This window comes from Protopterus annectens, chromosome 8.part0 (assembly GCF_019279795.1).
Source record: "Protopterus annectens isolate FY-2018-M chromosome 8.part0, PAN1.0, whole genome shotgun sequence".
Lineage (NCBI taxonomy): Eukaryota > Metazoa > Chordata > Ceratodontiformes > Protopteridae > Protopterus > Protopterus annectens.
In genome coordinates, this window is record NC_056741.1 from 1,332,087,037 (window position 1) to 1,332,103,490 (window position 16,454).

A 16,454-nucleotide genomic window follows, 5' to 3' on the forward strand; every position below is an offset into this window, starting at 1 on the left:
ATTTTGTTCTGCAGGCTCTCACTCTTGCACCCTTTGAGCCTGCTGCTTCCTGCGATTTGAAATTTCTGACATGGAAATCGGCCTTTCTAATAGCCATTATTTCTGCCAGGAGGATTTCAGAGCTTCAGGCCTTGTCAGCTAAGCCCCCTTACCTGTTTTTTTCATAAAGACAGGGTCTCCCTCAAACCCTACCCTTCTTCCCAAAGTAGTGTCACTGTCTAATATTAATCAATCCATCGAACTGCCAGTATTCTTTCCCAATTTCTCTGACAAGGCAGAGCATCAGTTTCATACGTTGGACGTTCATAGGCAACTCCGCTTTTATTTACACAGGACTAAAGAATGGAGAAAATCAGATCAACTTTTCATTTAGTTCTCAGACAGCCGCTTAGGGTCAGCGGTGTCCAAGGTAACCATTTCTAGATGGCTATCGGGTTGCATCTGCTTTATTTACCAGTCAAGAGGCAGAAACATACCCTTTCCAGTCAGAGCACATTCTACAAGAGCAGTGTCAACGTCTACAGCATTTCAAGCCAGACTATCCTTGGATGATATATGCGCGGCTGCAACATGGGCTTCTCCCCATACCTTTGTGTCCCATTACAAATTGGATGTGGTATCCAGGGGCAGGTCTTCCTTTGGCTCCACTGTGCTCAGGACTATCTTTCATTGAGCCACCGGGATATAGGTGCTAGGGACTCTGTCCCACAGGTGAAGAATAATGGCGAGCTAGGACTACATAACATCAGTTAGTTATGTACTTACCATAATGCTAGATGTATGTAGTCCATCTTGCCATATATTCTTCATTACCCACTCACCGTCCCCCTGCCTGGAGAATTTGGAGGATCTCTTTTGATAACACTGGTATTAGTCCCCTTAGACAACTTGTTGGACCTTATCTTCTTGGCTGTGGATCTGTGTGTGTGCGTTGCACAAATGGCTTTTGTTAGCAGCAAACTAGATCTGGGGATGTGGAGCACGGTATTGTGGGATACTATCTTAGCCAGCCAATGAAAGACTTTCGAGCTAGTATATAGGCCGAGTCGGAGCCGACTGTCGGCTCCGAACCCACAGGTGAAGAATATATGGCGAGATGGACTACATACATCTAGCGTTATGGTAAGTACATAACTAATTGTTATTGGACACTGCTTCTGACTCGCCATTCCAGGTTGACATAGACAGTCAACTTCATTCAGTCTTGGGGTGCTTATCACATGAGCTCTGTCTGATTCTGATCCTTCTCCAGATGTCTTGGCAAGACAGAGTCCTTGGAAGTAGATATTAGTCTCCATGATCTCTTCTGGAAGACATAACCTTTGGTGACATTCTGGAACTGATGAAACAACAAGGGAATTCATCCACTGGATACACCCTCCCCTGAGGAGTCTGTGTTCCTCAAGGCTTTTGGGGCTGGCTCTTCTATATCTTGGGTGATATTGCATGCTGCTACAGTCTTAGATCTAGTAGCTCAACAGGTATAGAAGCATGCCCTTCCATGTCAGTTTTGCAGTATTTTTATGCAAGGGATTCTCCAGTCAAGTATAGCCAATGTCCGGCCAGTATACCAAAGCTTTTGGGTTTTGTAGGGACCTTGTTTCACACGTATATTTTTTGTGTAAGGTGTAGGGCATAAAGGTGAGATACGGTTGCAAATGCTCAGAACTTTGCCGCCAGTCTGAACACCATTATTGAATGTCGGTCTGAACTCCGTTCTGTTTTGCTGGTTGCTAAGATGTATTCAGGTAAGTGCACCAGTGGGGTTTCTTCCCTACCCTTTTTCCATTATAGTAGTATACTTGTGCTCATGTTATCCAAAGTGTCAGTGTGGGAGGCAGATTCTCCATAAAGAGCATCAAACCAGTGTCTTTTTTTGCTTAGGTGCTTTCTACCACCAAATGTAGTGCTCCATTTTTTTGAGGCATTTGTCCCAAAGATCCTATGTAGTCACTTATCTTCCTTATCCATATACCTTGAAAACCAGTGACTTAAGCTGTTGACTGAGGGTGCTGTGGCATAATCCTTCTGTCCTGAAGGTCATCCTTCTACTAAGAAGGCCAAAAAAAACTAGGCCTGATCTGGTTGTTGTCCAACCTCCTCCAGACATCTCTGTAGAAGATAGTGAAAGCCCCAAATACTGTCCGGTGCTTGCCTCTGATTCATGTGCTGCAACTTCATCAGAGGCCAGCATGGATCCGAATTCTTGCACATCATCTGAGGCTTTTCCAACATCTGTTCCATACATTGAGGGGGAACCTCGGCTGAATATTTCTGAGGGACCAAGGTGGATTCTTCAGATTTTAATGAGGGAAGAAGTTCATGCTATGATTATAATCTCACCAAGGGTCTGAACCTCTGAGAGTCCTTTGGGTGGATGTCCCGTTCAAGAAAAGGACAAAAAAGACTAAACATATTGCCTTTATTGTTAACGATCCCCAACGTGAGGTTTTACTCAAGGTTTGTTCAAGACTGCAATGAGGACTTGGACTCTGGGGAGGAATCCCTTGTTTACTCCTCTCATATTCCTTCCCCCTCTAGACTGTGGTTCAGAGGATTCTATGAGCCTAGACTCCTCCCCTTGGAAGAATTCTCTTTTGAGGATACTATTGCTCATATGATGGAGTGCTTCAGATTGGGTTGTTCCCAGGTTTCTGACCTTCAAAATAGGTATTGTGTGGTTTTAAAAAGGGGTCTCCTGATTCTCAACCCCAGGATCCTATGAGTCCAGACAGGTTTTTCAAGGTGCCTGAGGATTGCAAATGTTTGTGTAAGTGCTATTTCGCTGATTCTTCATTGGTTTCAGTTTCCTCTGATAAGCCTTCTAAATGTTTAGTAAACTCTTTCCTTCAGAAAAGAACAGTCGAGCATGGAAAGGTTGAGTAAAAAGTATATACTGCTGCGACCTTGTCTTTAAGGGCTATTAATGACTAAACTCACATGACCAAGTATGTTTTGGCTCTTCTTTCTTGGGTAGCTTCGGTGGTCCTTGACCTTCCTGATTCTTATGCCTCTTCCAGGTCTGCTGCTTTTGGTTCTGTGATGAGGCGTTATTCTTGGCTACATCTGCGTGCTTTATCTGACGATATTAAAGATAAGCTTTTGAATGCCCCTATAGATAACAAAAATCTTTTTGGAACAGCTACTGCTGACCTGTTGACGTCCCTCCAGGATAAAGGGTAAGGTTGTTCCGGAACCCAAACTTATTTCTGTCTCCCCAATCCCCAAATTCCAGAGGAATTACCCTTCTCAGTCTGCCTTTTTTCGCAGGCAAACTCGCCCACCTCCCAAGGGTAAGGAGAGGTCTAGACGTAATTACCCCTGTTAAATCCACTCAGAAGCCTTTTCAGGACCAGCCTGTCTCCATTTGGCATTTGGGCTCTTCTTCCCTTTGGCCAGTTCATCCTGTCTCTGTCTTTTTGTTTCTTCCAAATTGGCATCTGATCACCTCGGGCTCCTGGGTTTTGTCTGTCAACAGCTTCCTCATTTCCCATAAGTTTTGCAGTCCCTCTTGGATCAGGGCACCATTCAGCCTGTTCCACCCTCCCAAGTGGGAAAGGGTTTTTACTCCAGAATGTTTTTGTTTCCTTGAAGGGAGGTTACCTGGAGACCAGTTCTAGATCTTTCTCTGCTCAACACTTTTCTTAAGGTCCCTTCCTCGTGGATGCCGTCTCTTAAAACCTTGTTTCCTCCTCTTTTCCAAGGCCATCTTTGTTTCTCTCATTTTCAGTTCTGTACTTTGCCCTTTGACCTTTCTGTTGTCCCAAGGGTAATTCCCAAATTCATTGTTCCTATCTTTGCTTTTTGCAGGCTTCAAGGGATATAGATTTTCCACAGTCTGGATGGTTTGCTCATTCATGCTCCTTCTCCCAGCGATCTGTTGTGGGATCTCCATTTTACTAGTTGTCTTTTACAAAGTCTGGGGTTTACCATAAATCTCAAGAATCAGTTCTGACACCCTCCCAGCATCATATTTTTCTGGGGTGCAGGCTTCAGTCTATTCCCCTGTTGGCTTCTTTTCCTGCTCATAAAAATAAAACAAAAAGACAGAATGTGCTCAAGTATTTAATAGCAGCAAAACAACATCTGGTACCTCGGCCTTTCGCCTTCAAGGATACCTAACCAAATGCACATACTCATTTTATACCAAGTGAACCTCAATAATATAATTAAATACTTAATCAATCAATTATTCCCAAATAATTTTAAAGTACACCAGAACATTTTCAATTCAAAACACTTAACATACATTATACTCTTAAATATTATAAAACATTTTAAAATGTAAGAAAACTTATGCAGTAAATTAACTACTAATGTTAACCTCTAAAGTAAGTCCCTTAGGACATAGTGTACCATAATTCAAAATTATAAGTAAACCTATTATTGTTTTCAAACTTCTTTTTATTGATAAAAGTACCCAGTATATTCCTAAGATGCCTACAGACTTTACATTTACCACAAGCATAGGTACCCACCAAACCTTCTTCTCTACTACAAAGTGGCTTGTTTAACAACTCTTTCATGTTAAGATATCTTCCATAAGAAAATCATATGAACCCAGGGAAAAAATTGGATGGTAGTACCCCCCCATGGTCATAGAAAACTGCAGTCCATGGGAATTCTCATTTAACTCCATTTCAGCAGGTTCTTTCTGGTGAGACAAAGAAAAGTGGGTTAAGAAGTATCATAATAAGAATTTAAAACCTAATTATGTAGGTAAAGATTTGTTTTTTGTTTCTAAGTACTCTCCTTTTTCTAATATTATGAGGGGTCTGTTACAAGATCTATGGCATATAATATGCTTGGATAAAACAGTGGGTAATTTATTCCCTGGGTTCATAAGGTTTTCTTATGGAAGATATCTTCGTATGAAAGAGTTGTTAAACAAGCCACTTTATAGTAGAGAAGGTTTGGTGGGTACCAATGCTTGTGGTAAATGTAAAGTCTGCAAGCATATTAGGAATATATTGGGTACTTTTATCAATGGAAAGAAGTTTGAAAACAGGAATACATTTACTTGTAATTCAAGCAAAGTAGTGTATATAATAGGGTGTGGATGCTATATTGTCAAATGGTATTTAGGTCAAACAAGAAGAGCAGTTAAAGTCAGGATATTAGAGTATTTGGGGGACATACGGAACAAGAATTATAGGAGTCCAGTTGGGGAACATTTTTGTAGGGTTCACGGGGGTGGGGGGACAACAGTTCATTTTTTTTTTTTAGTGTTCTTGCTAGTCCCTTTAACATGAGAGATGGTGATTTGAAACGGAAGTTAAATACATTGGAAAGTAGGTTAATCTTGAATTGTGGTATACTATGTCCTAAGGGACTTAATTTAGAGGTTAACATTAGTAGTTAATTAATTGCATACTTTTTTTATGTTTTAAAATGTTTTATAATATTTAAGAGTATAATGTATGTTAAGTGTTTTGAATTGAAAATGTTGTGGTGCACTTCAAAATTATTTGGGAATAATTGATTAAGTATGTAATTATATTATTGAGGTTCACTTGGTATAAAATGAGTATGTGCATTTGGTTAGGTATACTTGAAGGTGAAAGGCCGAGTTACCAGATGTTATTTTGGTGCATTTAAATACTTGAGCACATTTTGTTTGTTTTATTTTTATTTTCTCTTCCTGCTCCCAAGGTTTTGTCTCTGGCAGCCTTTTTGCACCCTGTCCTTCCTCTGTCCTCTCTTATGGCCCAGGAATTTATCAGGGTACTGAGGTTTATGGCTTCCATTATTCCCATGCTTCCCCTTATTAGGTTCCATATTAGGAAGCTACAATGGTACCTCAGATAAGTGTGGCTTCAACTGTGCCACTCTCTGGAGCTCTTTGTTCCTTTACTTTTTTTTTTAAACTCGAGCTTCAGTGGTGGATTCAACATCTCTCTCTCTCAAGCCAGGGCTTTCCTTTCAGGCTTCAGTTTCTTTTCAGGAACTCTTCATGGATTCCTCAGACTTTGGGCGGGGCTTCTTGTGGCCGTCTAAAGGTCCAGGGTTTTCTGGCCTCATCAGAGGTCAGAGCATATCAACATAAAAAAGATGAGAGCTCTGCTTCTGGCTCTTCAAGATTTTCATTCCCTTTTCCACCCTGGCCTCCACAAAGTCTTCACACACAATACCACTGGTGGTGGTGATGGTCAACAAGTGGTGGTGGTGGTGGTCATGAGGTGGGCAAAAGGGAGCTACCAGCAAGATTATGGAAGAGTCCTGTCTGATTTTGTGTAGCGGTCCTATCTCCTAGCTCCTTTGCAGATTAGTTCTTCAGACGTGTGCTATAGCCATCAGGTATCAAGTGACTCTTCACATGGTTTACATTCCTTCAGAGCACAGTCTAGTAGCAAAGTCATTGAGCAGGTCCAGGATACAGGCTCATGAATGGATACTTCACAGAGATGGGTTTCCAGACATAGTCCTTCTGTGGGGTATTAATCGGGTAGATCTTTTTGCCTCCTGTCTGAAAAGACAGCTTCCTCTATTTTCAAGAGTACTAAGTCCTCTGACTTGGAAAGTGGATGCCCTTTCTTTTCCTTAGAAAGGAGTGCATCTGTATGTCCCCCCATTTCCTCTGTTGCTTTGAGTTCTACACATACTCAGACAGAATTCTTCCATAATCTTGCTGGTAACTCCCTTTTGGCCCAGACAGCATTGGTTCCCCCTTTCTTTGTCACTTAGCCAGGGGCAGTTACTTCACAGGATGGATTGTCTCGCACAAGATAAGGGATCTCTTGTTCATCCTTACCTGTCCACTCTTTAAATGACATTGTAGGTGATAGTGTTTTGATTCCTGTGGGCGTGCTCTGGGTTCTGCAGATGGCCAGGTAACCCACTACCAGAAAATCATACATGACCAAATGGAAAAGATTTTCTCTCTGGTTCCTCTCCTGCCATTTGGATCTCCTATCTGTGGGGGTAGGGGGGTTCCCCTGGTTTCTCTCTTATTTGTGTGACTTGCTCCATGCTGGGTTGGCATATTCTTCAGTTAATGATTACCTTTCAGCAGTTTCTGCTTGTCTACCCTTGAATCCTCTTTTGGCCTCTTGGTTTGAGGTCAAGCAATTTCTTACATGCATCCTTCATATCAGGCCTCTCAGGAAGCCTATTCTGCCTTCTGGGGACCTTAATTTTGTAATTTGAAAATTGACTCAGGCTCCTTTTGAGCCTACTAGTTCAGTTTCCTTGCAGTATTGAACTTCAGGCTGTCATTGCTATTCCTGTTTCTACAGATTTTCACAGTGACAGGGTTTCTTCAAACTAATCCTTACTTTATGCCCAAGGTGGTTAATGAGTCTTTCTTATACATTCTGTTCACTTTCTTCCCTTCTCCACAGTCTGCCATTGAGAAGGTTTGTCACACCGTGGATGTACATAGGCAGCTCAGGTATTTGGATATAACAAAGGCAGTTCACAAGTCTGAACTGCTACTTGCTTCTCTTCATCCCATGACGTTGGGTTTGGCTGTTTCCAAGCAAATCATCTCTTCCTGGATTTCTAAGGTAATTTCTTTTTTTTTTTTTTTTTTTTCATGGCAGATGTCTTTATTTTTCTGTAAAGGCCCATTCTGCTAGAGTGGTTGCCCTCCTCCGTTGCCTTTTTCAAGGGTTTGGATACCAATTCCATCCTTGAGGCTACTGCTTGGTCTTTGTTCATAAAAGACTAATGTCTTTCGGCTTTTCACCATAGCGGAACTCTGGTCCGCTAATGATTGGCAGTGGATTTTTATGGTGCCGAGGTGCCAGCCCAACACCCGACCTTCAAAGAAGGCACACCAATTCACATGCAGCTACCTGCATGTCTTTAAATGTCACTCGACCGCGAGGAGGACATGCAGACTCCACATAGAAGGCGCTCCAGAAGAGAATCGATCCGGAGAACCCATAGTTTCACTAATTGTAAATTGCATGTTATTTCCAGGGCCAGGACAGGTTTTGCCAGGGCTATTCTGCATGGGTTTGTAGAGGCTGTTTTATGCCTTCCTCCACCCAATCTCCTCCTTAGCTCTTGTACTAAGTAAAGAATACTACAACAGTGATATGGAAGGACATAGTACATCTGTGTAAAATCTTACCATAACAGTAGATGTCCTTCTCTTCACTGTTACTGTATTTGGTCCCTCCATCCTTCCCCCTCTTTTTTAGCTCTTGTCCCTGTGCTTTTGTTGCCCTCCTGGCCAAGGGACCCTTGCTTCCTTTTTCTTCTGTCTTTTTTCCTTCTGGATGTACATGTTCTCTCTTTTTTTTCCCTGAGGGTATTATTTTCCTCGTGGGGCAAATTGGTTCTGAGTGTTTGCATCTGTATGTCACCTTTATGCCCTACCTGTTAGTGGGGAGGATATGTGTGATGTATGGCATCTGTAATATCTAAAAACTTTGGTATACTGGCGGGACATTGGGCTGTCCTTGGCATGAATCTCATGTGTAAAGAATGCTGCATTAGTGAAGAGAACGGCATCTAATGTTATGGTAAGATTTTACATAACTGTACTGTCCTGAAGCAGTGGAACAAATTCCAAAGACCCCAGACAAAATCTTGGTCACACCAAATGATAGAGCACTCAGGAGCAGGGGTTCCCCAGTAGATGCCATGGTTGTGGCAGCAGCCACAAAGGAGCAGCTCTTGGAAGAGAGTAAATCTGTTTATCTTCCATAACAGGGAGTCAGAAGCATTGATCAGGTTCAGAAAATGGGTGTATGCATCAGTGACTTCTGCCCTTAGAGGACTGAATTCCATAGGAACTTGATGGAGCTCACCAAGTCCATCTCTGGTAACTTCCTGGCAGGCATCCAGAAAACAGAGGTGTCCCACGTGTACCTTGCACTCGATGGTCAACATATCCATGAGTCTGCTTTGAAATGCATCTGATAGTATGGCTAGAGCAGCAGGGTCATCTGCCTGCATGCTTGGGTGTGATTGTTTGACTTTGTGGAAGGCTTCAGGATGTTCTTCCTTAACCCCCCCCCCCCCACTGAGTTGACAAAGGTTAAGGAGACTCAGTAAAACCCTGCTTGCCATTGATATCCACTACTCTGCATCTCAGAAGACCTTTTTCTAGGAACTAGAGAGGTGGCAAGAAGATGTGGTTCAGGAAATCTCGGTGGGTTTAACCAAGCAGCTCTTGATGACTTGCCCTCCTGGGGGAGGGGTTGGGGGGCAGTTTCAATGGAAGTCTGCATAGAGACAGAGTCAGGCCACAGTGTCAGGGATTTTGTGGTCCTTTCACTGAAAAATCCTATTAGCACTCCTGAAGAATTGCCTGACTGCTGCACTCTGAAAGCAGTCAGGGTTTGCTTACCCCTGTACCCTTCAAGCCTGGCAGACCATCAAACTAGGTACATGGTGCTGAGGATAATCACCACAGATTACACTATTTCATTTCTTTCCCTTCTCAAAAAGAGAAAATTATTCCTGTTGTGCCACTCAATCAGATGTAATCTGCAATGGCAGATGTTTCAAAAGCTGTTGGAAAAAAGAGCCATCCAACAGGTCCCCCCAGACCAGTTAGGATCTGGAGTTTATTCAAGGTTATTTTTAGTTCAAGAAAAGACAGGGAATCTGAGGCCAGTTTTGCACTTAAGTCACCTCTGTTTGTAAAACGGACAAAGTTTCATATGGTCACTGTTCAGTCCCTTCTACCTCTGCTGAGGAAGGATGCCTGGATGTATTTTATAGATCTCCAGGATGCCTACTACCATGTCAGGATAGTGAGGCAATCCAGAAGATTCCTTTATTTCTGTCTGGGAGCCAATCAATTACAATTCCAAGCACTGTACTTTGGTCTCACCAAAGCCCCCCAGGTGTTGACCAAATGGACATGGCAGTGGTAGTGGTGAATGTCAGATTGCTAAGGTTCCGGGTGTTCCTATACTTTGATTGTCTCCTTACCACCCCAGCCAGGGATCTTGTGGTCGAGCAATGGAACTTCTTGCTCTAAGTTGATGTCCTTCCTCATCACTGTTGGAGTATTCATTACATGTAGGAACGTCTGCCGAGGATAGCCTGACATCTGGTCAGGATACCAAAGCCTTTACACCTCCTCAGTGTTGTACGTTAGATGTATGCTCTCTGCACAGGCGTAGGGTGTAAAAGTGATGTATGCACACTCAGTCTTCAGGACTTCTTTGCCTACAGTTCAAGTGCCACAGTTGAACTTCGGTCTGAATGCATTTTGATGAGCTGGTTCCTGCGGAGCCATTTACAGATAAGTGCCCCATTGGGATTCCTTCTTTTTCTTTTGCTCTTTGTTTACTGGGAGTTCATGTCATCCATGCAGGGAAAGTGTCAGTATGGGAGGTAGATTACCCATAATGATAGAGAACGAGAAGTGGTTTTTCTTCTTAGATGCTACTTACAACCATACCCAGTGTACCATCTGTCAGGCTTTTTTTCCAAAAATTCTCCATAGTCAGCTGTTTTCCTTTTCCATCTATTTGGAGAGCCAATGCCTTAAGCTTTTGACCTAGGGTACCATGGCTAATTCCTCCCACCCTGAGGTGCAGCCGCCGCTTAAAAAGACTAAAAATTAGTCTCACTCTGATGCTGTCTAGCCTGCATTGGACCTCTCCTAAGGGCGATGAAGATTGTGAGGACCATGCAGTGCCAACAGCAGTTCCCTCTGCCATCACTTTGTTGGAGGCCTGGATGGAACCTGCTTCTCCCATGTCCTCTGAGGTTGTGCAGATGTGCATTATGGACGTTGAGGGGGATCCATGGCTGATCATTTCCGAAGGGCCTGGGAAATTCCTCAAATTCTAGTTAGGGAAGAGGATGTCCTTCAAGGATGCATCTGCAGTCATCACATATGGGTTGTCCTGCCTCAGGCAGCCCTTCGGTCGGCCGGATTCCAAAGTCTGGGTCCGGCGTCGGCTGATGTCGCCCTCTCCCCGACGTCAGAGCGCCTGGGGTATAAAAGCGTCAGCCGACGCCATCTTCCTCAGTCTTTCTTGCCGCGTGGTGCCCGAAGCAGAAGCAGTTCGCAAGTGCCGGTCGGCCAGCTCCTGTAATTTAGCTACCGAAGACTTCAATAGCTAAGTACCCCTTTGGGGACTCTTTCTTGCCTCAGCCGATGTCAGATAAAGTTAATAATTGCTTAACTTGAGGGAAACAAATACCTCATAAGGATTTCCACTCTTAACTGCCTCCCCTGCCTAGGCCCAGACCACGATGTCTCGGCCTGTTCAGCCTGTGCTTCCTTCAACCGACGCACTCTTAGACGTTGGGCGGAGTTTGCAGAGGAATTTTTTGGGGCTAGTTTTTCATACAATATGCCGTCGGAGACTCCGACTTCACATTTAACAAAGAAACGGAAGGACAAGGACCGACGCACGCGGCCCACGGTTTCGGCTGAAACCACGGGCAGGCCTACCGCGAGTGTCTCTGTCTCGGCTGACACCGAGTCCTTGGTACTTCAGACCCCCGAAACCGCTCAACCGACAAACTCGGCCCCGGAGGCCCCTGCTGAGTCGGTTATTGAATTTCCCTCAGAAACCGGTGTCTTGGAAACTTCCGACACTTAGGGAAGAGGTTCTTAGTACCCTTGTAGAATCTAGACAGGATTCTGAACAGCTTAGGCTGGTCAGAGCTGATGCTGTTGCAAAAAAGAAACTGAAAGCTAAACACAGTGCCATCCATTGCTAAGGATCCTCATAAACGAATGACAGGATTTTGCCCATGGATTTTCCATTGCTCTGAAGGACCTGATACCCCCTCAGGGATGGTCTGATGTCCTTCTATTCCTATGTTGCAGTATCCTAGTTGTGGGATTTCCTGCCCTCAGGCGACTCGTACGTTGGCTCCTATACAAAAGCTGCAGCTTGGCAGTTGCAGTGTGCATGGGACGTCAGACGTAAGGCGATAAACCGGGGGCCTTAAATGTGACGTCTGCACACACAATCCTCAGAACTTTTCAGCCGCAGACCTACGCATTGTACAATCGCTCCTTCAGACGTCGCATCAATAAAGCTAAGTAACCCATTGGGTTTCTATTTTTTCTTGTTTTGCTGATTGTTATTGCTTAGGCTTGGTTGTTGTAGGCTTTAGCTGATGTCAGGTAAAAAGGGAAAGTGCCAGTGCGGGTGCCAGATACCCCATAAAGACACCCATGATAGGTGTGTTTTTTTGCTTAGGCTGGGAACACAACCATTCCTCCTGCTCAGTTTGTCGGTCATTTGTGCTGAAGACCCTACGCAGCCATCTGGCCACTTTATCCCTCTACCTAGAAAACCACCGCCTTAAATGGTTAGCCCTTAGAATGGATCTCGCATCGGAGGCTGCATCCGAACCTCCTCCTCCAAGATTCCTAGGCCTTCCTCGCCTGCCGCTTAGCTTTCCGACTCCCTACCAACTGCCGATCTAGGAGTTGAGGAGTGCTCGGCAGATCCATCGACTTCAATGATGTCCTTTGAGGAAGCCGTTGCACAGCCGACGACCAGCACTTCCTCGGAGCTTGCCCAAACACAGACTACCTTTGATGTTAAGGGGGAACCTGTTTCTGTGGTACCCTCCGACTGGGATCCAGACTTCGGAAATGTTGACTTCAAAACCTGATGCCAGGCCGATTCCTACCTCCACCCTGGCCTAAAAGAAGCAGAAAACAAGCATACCTCCTCCTCTCCAGAAGCCATGCCAGATTGGCAGGCTTTTACTTACTCTCTCATGCAGGCCTTTATGGCCCTTAGGCCTTCAGCCTCTGCCCCCACTACTCTGCCTTTACTGAGCCCTAGGCCTGCATTTGCCTCTTCCCTCCCACCCATGACCTCTCAGGTTAGGGAGGAAGACCATGATTCTTCCTTTTTCCTCAGAGGACTCTATTTCATATACATCCCAGATTGCTTCTCCCCAGGAGTATTGTTCTCCTGATGAGGAATTTGTGGAAGAGGATTCTCACCCTGAGGATATTACCTTTGGTGAGACCATCACCAAGATAAAAGATTACTTCAAGTGAGATATTTCCCAAATGACTGATACCCAAAAGAGGTACTTTGAGCTGCTTCAAGTAGACTCACGCTCCCCTTCGGTTGTCCCTCTGGTTCTACCTGCTTACTTGGATGCCTTTAATTCAGCTTCTATGGCCCCAGACTCCCAGCCCCTAAGCACCCTGACTGCTTCTATAAAGTGCCAGAGGAGCAAAAATTCCTAGTTAAACCACCCTTGGCAGACCCAGCTGTGATTGCCACCGCTCCTGATAAACAGTCTAGACTGCTGCCTTTCGCCTCCCTCGTATCCACAGATAAAGATGTTAAATATATGGATAGGATGGGAAAGAAGATCAACACATCCTCCACTTTGACTTTCAGAGCCATAAATTATCAGACCCACATGACTAAGTATGCTCTAGACGTGTCTCAAGCCTCCTCCATGTTGGCTTCAATTCCTGACAGTCCCATTAAGGCTGACATTACCTCCAAACTGTCCTTGGCTCAGCAAGTAGCCAGGCACTCCCATCAGATGCAGCTACGATGCTGCAGAAGCATCTGCTTATGTCCCTAGGAGATACTCCTGGTTGAGACTACAGAATCTACTGGAAGACTTCAAGTCCAAAATCTTGGATGCCCCCCCTGGATCACAATTTCCTTTTTGGAAAACAATCTGCAGACCTCTTTAAGAATCTGCAGGAAAAAAGTAAAGAGTTAAAGACATCAAACATCTGCTGGTGTCTCCCATTCCCAGGTATTACAGGAACTACCCTGCCAAAACCACTTTTGTAAGGCGTAACCCTACTCAGCTGCTTCCTCTTCCAGATCTAGAAGAGGGGCAAGAAGACATATGTCCAGACCTACTGCACCACCTCCTCAGCCCAGGCAACCCTTTCAGGACAGAGGAGGTCCCAATAATGCATGACTGTCTTGCCCACCTACCACTCTCTGCACACTTTCCCTACTGTCTCCCCCTCTGGCAATCCATCCCCACAGACCAATGGGTCCTATCCATTATCCAAAAAGGGTACTTCCTATCCTGGAAAGAAAAAACACCCAGGAAAGGTATTCCTTTACCCCCAAAAAAACAAATTCATCTCTTGCCACAAGTTATGTCAGACCTGCTGAAGCTAGGCACCATAGAACCTGTCCCCTCAGGACAGGAAGGAAAGGGATTCTACTCCCGTCTCTTCCTGGTCCCCAAAAAAGATGGCCCCTGGAGACCCATCATAGATCTCTCCTTTCTAAATCTACATCTTCAGGTACCTTCCTTCAAAATGCTGTCACTCCCCACTCTGCTGCCTCTTATTCCAGCCAAGGCCTTTATGGCCACCCTGGACCTAAAAGAAGCCTACCTACACATTCCCATCAGGACTTCCCACAGACAATTCCTGGGTTTCTCTGGAACTTCCTGTCATTTCCAATTTACTGCCTTGCCCTTTGGTTTATCCACTGCCCCCCCCCCCCAAGTCTTTACAAAGTGCCTAGCCCCAGCCATTGCCTTCTGCAGAACTCAGGGAATCTAGATTTACCCATATCTGGACGACATCCTAACACTAGCAGAGTACAAAGATACCCTCTCAAGGCATCTGCACTTCACCATGTCCCTTCTGCAAAATCTAGGGTTTACCATCAACCTCCCAAAGTCCTCCTTGAACCCAGGCCAGGACAAGATTTTCCTAGGCTGCAGAATCAGAAAGGACAAAATGAAGGCCTTTCTCCCACAGGACAAGGTTCTATCCCTGACTTCCCATTTCCAGGAAATCCTTCACTCCCAGAAGCTGACGGCAAGGCAATTTCTTCATCTCCTGGGCTTAATGGCAGCAACCATCCCCATGCTACCACTGGTCAGAATGCACATGCACAAGCTACAGTGGTACTTTAAAAACATTTGTTCCCAACACCTGCATCACTTAGAACAGGTTATTCACCTACTTCCCTGTCTAAAGATAGAAATCAGCTGGTGGATCCAGCAAGTCCAACTAAACCCAGGACTTCCACTGCAACCCCCAAATCCCAACCCAAACAATGCATACAGATGCCTCAGATTCAGGTTGGGGGGGGGGGCGGCGACACTGGTATCCTACAGAGTTCAAGAAAACTGCACCCTTCTCTACAGAGCAAGCACATCAATGTCAGAGAAATGACAGCAGTCTTCCTAGCTCTAAAGACCTTTATTCCCCTTCTTGTACCAGGGGTGCTCCTGATAGTGACCGACAGTACCACTGTTATGTGGTACCTCAACAAATAGGGAGGAGCAAATACCTATCAGCTGTGCAGGCTGACTGTGCTGATATGGGACCTAGCCTTTCACCACAAGTTGGTCCTGCAGGCGACCTACATCTCTTCACAGGGCAAGCAAGCAGATATCCTAAGCAGGACTTCCTCTCCACAGCACGAATGGATGCTGGATGGGGGGGGGTCTTCCTAGACCTAGTCCAGTGGTGGGGTACTCCACAAATAGACCTGTTTGCCTCCCCCCAGAACAGGCAGCTGCAGACCTTCTGCTCAAAGACCTCCTCCCCGCTAACATGGAGAGTGGACACTTTCAACGTCTCTTGGGAGGGGAAGTTTCTTTATGCCCCCCCCCTTTCCAATTATTCAGAAAGTCCTCCTGAAAATCCAGAACAAAAAACCAAAAATCTTGTTAGTGACTCCCTACTGGCCAAGGCAGCACTGATCCCCCCCCCCCCCACTTCTCAATCTAGTCAAGGGCAATCACGGCAAGTTACCCTACAAGATGGGCCTACTGACACAAGACAAAGGAACTCTCCTTCACCCACACTTGTAGATGTTATCCCTGACTCTTTGGGTGATAAACTTTTGATCCCCTTCAGACACCACTACTCAGAGGATGTGCTTTTAGTTCTGAGGGAGGCAAGGAAACCTACAATCAGAAAATCTTACCTAGCTAAGTGGTAAGATTTCCAAAGTGGTGTCTGGACAAGGGAAGGGACCCTTGCTTTGCAGTTGCCCCCTTTGGTTCTCACTTGTGTGTCAATTGATTAAAAGCAGACTTTCCTACTCTTCAGTGAAAGTGCACCTTTCTGCTATATCCGCCTGCTTGCCCCATGATCCCCCCTTGCTAGCCAGGCTTGATGTAAGTCTCTTCCTTAAAGGGGTCTCACACATGAGACCACCAAAGAAACCTATCCCTCCGCCCTGGGACCTTAACTACATCCTGGAAAACCTAATCTAGCACCCTTTTGAACCAGCTGGGACATCTTCCCTATAGATGTGTACATGGAAGGCTGTCCTTCTGGTGGCTATCACTTCAGCAAGAAGGGTGTCAGAGTTGCAGGACGTAATGGCCTGCTCTCCCTACACAACCTTCCACAAAGACAGAGTCACCCCGCAAACTAATCCCTCCTTTATGCCCAAGGTGGTCAATGACTTGTGTCTAAACCTATTTATCCACCTACCCACTTTCTTTCCCTTCCCCACTAATGAAGGGGAGATGATACTGCACTCCTTGGATGTGCACAGGCAACTAAGATTCTGCCTGGACAAAACCATTGGGAAATCTAAGCAGCT

The 16,454-nt window shown here is 45.1% G+C and overlaps 1 protein-coding gene across 1 annotated transcript in view; it reads left to right on the forward strand.

Moving 5' to 3' along the window:
- The window catches only part of SMURF2 (SMAD specific E3 ubiquitin protein ligase 2), a gene marked incomplete in the record, with an annotated part of 2,869,016 nt that overhangs the window by 305,016 nt on the left and 2,547,546 nt on the right, over positions 1-16,454 (forward strand).